Raw genomic sequence first — 3,503 nt, 5'->3', positions numbered from 1 at the left:
GAAATCTTTCAAAGGGTGTGAAGGTGTTAAAGAAAACTTGACGCACGTACGGTGGACAATTGTGCGAGCACATTTTCACGTCCGAAACCAGCTTATTAATGCTCGTCGCCAAGAGAACTATCGTACCTGCAGTTATGTCAGTGACCGTTAACCGTGACCGTCTTTCATCACTAACCGTCGTTCACAGCAGCTGCACGTTTTCGATATATGCGGTGGAGACACTTGGCGGTGCAGACGCTTAGATTTAAACGCATTTTAAGTGTTCACATGTGCGCATATTTTATGCAAAGCTCATCTTTTACGGTTCATACCGCAAACTTAACAGCTCGTTCGTAGCAACAAATGTACAACTGGAATAATATTCAAGATGCACGAGCTTCTAGATCAGGTTTATTGCGTTCAAGGGAATGGATGAGCAATGGCTGGTGGCAGCAGGGGATGAGTGCTGGTTCTTGTAGGCTTGGGGGACACAATTCAAAGCCACTGGAAAAGCAAGAAGTTATTAAGAGTAACAACTGGTCATTTTCATTGTACTAATCACATAAGATGGCAAACTTGCGAAGTAATTATTCGCACAATTGAGACTGTAATGTGACAACACATTTTTTTGTCTATTCATGTTATTTTCTGTAACAAAGCGCTTATTAACGTAAAGAAAGAATTTTACATTCTTCACGTCGACTAAAACTGATCGAACAAGTAACATATTGTGGGCGGTAAATGCTGAAGCTATCACAAATGTCTCATCAGAGGGAATTCACGATGTTTTCGATTACTACAAAACAATGAACACCAGCACATCAATCGACCTTACATTAAAAATAAGAATACCGACGAAAAAAAGAAGAGTAGGGAAAAACGAGGGTGCAACGGGCAAATTGTATCTGCTAGTATTTACTGTGTTTTGAACGCACTGTTCTAGAGCCACATAGTAAGAACAATCGTACAAGCAACACAACGAATTGGGCGAGTTGGTAAGTTAACATTCTTGGCGTATATGTGCGGTGCGACACAGACGTATCGTTCAGTCTTTGTCCCGCGTCTGTGTCACGCTGCACATATACACCAAACATTGCACAAGTGAACAATCTCTCATGCCAGGGGTACGCACTTCAGCGTGTACAGGAGTGTTACTCAAGATAAATGCTGCTTTAGTGTAAACATGCCACAGTTACTTTTGTAAACAAGGCGAACGCACCTCGCATATCCTGGTCCCTTTCGTAGCCGGCTGATGTCGTCCATCCGCACGGCATCGCGTAAATAGCCTTGCCACCTTCCGTGCGATTTGTGCAGTTTGCTTCGCTGCGCCCCGTCATACTGGAATACAAGTGTCAAAATGATGTGTTTCGTATTTCTTCACGAAAGTCATTAACATCATATCGTTGATTACCGTACCTGCAATCCGAAGCCAATTGATGCAAAGCACGCTCTACGGTCCGAACGAGTCGGCGCCGCGCCGGTAAAGTTGGCATCGCAGCGGTGCAATTGAACATTGGCGTCATTTTGCACCACGTGATAGCGCTCGGTGAATAGCGGTGCGGTATTACTCCCACATAATAAAGAAGGAGGATGGTGGGAGCAGCACGACAGCGCAGTCGTTAGCGCGTCCAGCTAGTAGCTGCACAGTGGCGCAGGGATAGACTATACAGTTGCCCGTGGCGGTGATAGACAAAAATCCGTTTGTATTTTTGCTTAGCAATACTGCAAGAGTAAAACTAGCCACGACTGCGCAGCCTGGCGACAACGACGGCGCATCGGAAACAACGAACAAACGGAGCAATCCATCTGTCACGGCAAAAGCAATCATTTAAAGCACTAATAATACTCGGCACTACTATTCTCGCGCATCTGCCACATTTTCTCGTTATACGATGAATGCGCCGTAGATTAGTCGTTGTACTAGTATCCGGTCTGAGCGGTCTTTTCGCAGCAACGAACAAAAGCGGCTCGGCCGACTGACTTTGCCTCGTCAATCTTCCATTGTGCAGCGTTTAAGCCGAATAAACTCATCCATCCGGATGACGTACGTTTCGTGCGCACATAAGAGGCAACTGGCGGATGAAGCGTGTTGGCTGTCGCGTTCAGTTAAAAGCCAGGCGGGATAATAATACCGTGTTTCTCGGTGTACACGATGGATTCAGTGTTCCTTTACGTACAATCACCAAGGCCTTCTTTTTATTTCTCTGTTTCTTTCTGCTTTGTGGCGGTAAACAGGTACAGCTGTTCATATTGAACTTTCACGTGGGATGTTCCACGGTGGCTGTACGGTTGCACCGACGCGGGCGACCCGTCGGTGCTTCCTGCGGTGTCTCTGAAACACTTAATCACTTAAACTTCAGTTGTCACTCATAATGTACACAATGAACTGCGTTACTGCTATTCACAGGGCCTTATCATGTGTTACAGCGCACGAGATTACATTCCCCGCTGGCCTTGCATCCAAGCATGATTGGACAAAGTGAGCCCATCTGTTATTTTTGAAGGCGACAGTCCTTATTATAGCCAAACGTCGTGCTCCAATTTCTGTGCTAATTTAAGGGCCATCTGCCGAACGCTAAGGCTGCGTTCACACTTGGTGTCGGAGCAGGCGGAAGCGGAAAAAACTTGACAAAATCCGCCCGCCTAGGCGGAGAAACGGGCGGAAAACCAGGCGGCGAAAAAATCGGTCTCGGACCGATTTTTTCGCCCAGGCGGAGCGGAAAGACGTTCCGCTTTACCGGAAGCTGCAATCGCATGTAAACATCAGGTCGTAAAATTTAACATTTTCCATTGCTCATTGTCTATTTTTAGAAAAAGCAACTAGCCAAAGCTATCGAAACTATGTCTCGTTTATCTTCCGTGGTGGACGAAAGTTAAAAACGACACGCCCAGTAGCTTTTAGTAACTGATGGGTCAATGAATGAACGTATGTCTTGAAATAGTGTGATGAACAGTGCCACCAGGCGGACAAACGTACGCCAACTAGATAAATGTGGGCGAAAGCGGACGTGGTTTCCGCTGCAGTGGCGAAACTAATGTGAACGTTTTGTACATGCGCGAAAAAGATTATCCGGCCGCTTTGGCTTTTCCGTCCGCTTGCAGTTTCCCAAGTGTGAACGTAGCCTAAGTGCCGCCCGAAGAATTTGGCACACATGCTTGATTCTAGTGTCCTTCTGTTCCTAACTTTTTGTCCTTATTCCCTCTCCCTCCTCTCCATCACTATGCCCCCCCTCTCTTTTCTCCTCTCTCGAGTCCTTCACTCACTAGTAGCCAGCTGCCACCAGGGGATGGTAGCTCTTTGTCCTCCCTTGATTTTTTTATTGCAAATAGCATTCTTTAGATTGGGAGACCAGTTTACTTTCAGGTTATCCAGTTATCTAGCTATCCAGCCAGATAATGCCCCCCTCTACGTCACCAACACCTAAACGTCTACGATTCCCTCCCCCTCAACCTCTTCAACCACCTTCCCATCGGTCAAGCACTCGCCCCCCCCCCCCCCCCCCGCATCGGTCTTGCCTCCGACC

The 3,503-nt window shown here is 46.8% G+C and overlaps 1 long non-coding RNA gene across 1 annotated transcript; it reads right to left on the bottom strand.

Annotated features, from left to right (window-relative positions):
• Positions 1-372: 372 nt before the first annotated feature.
• LOC139059507 (uncharacterized) lies at positions 373-1,843 on the bottom strand. Its single transcript, XR_011514193.1, has 3 exons — positions 1,396-1,843; positions 1,199-1,317; positions 373-483 (listed from the first exon to the last, which is right to left on the bottom strand). It is a non-coding gene; the product is annotated as an uncharacterized lncRNA (long non-coding RNA).
• Between the last annotated feature and the right edge of the window lie 1,660 nt (positions 1,844-3,503).

This window comes from Dermacentor albipictus, chromosome 1 (genome assembly GCF_038994185.2).
Source record: "Dermacentor albipictus isolate Rhodes 1998 colony chromosome 1, USDA_Dalb.pri_finalv2, whole genome shotgun sequence".
NCBI classification, from domain to species: domain Eukaryota; kingdom Metazoa; phylum Arthropoda; class Arachnida; order Ixodida; family Ixodidae; genus Dermacentor; species Dermacentor albipictus.
This window is presented reverse-complemented; position numbering and strand designations above follow the sequence as displayed.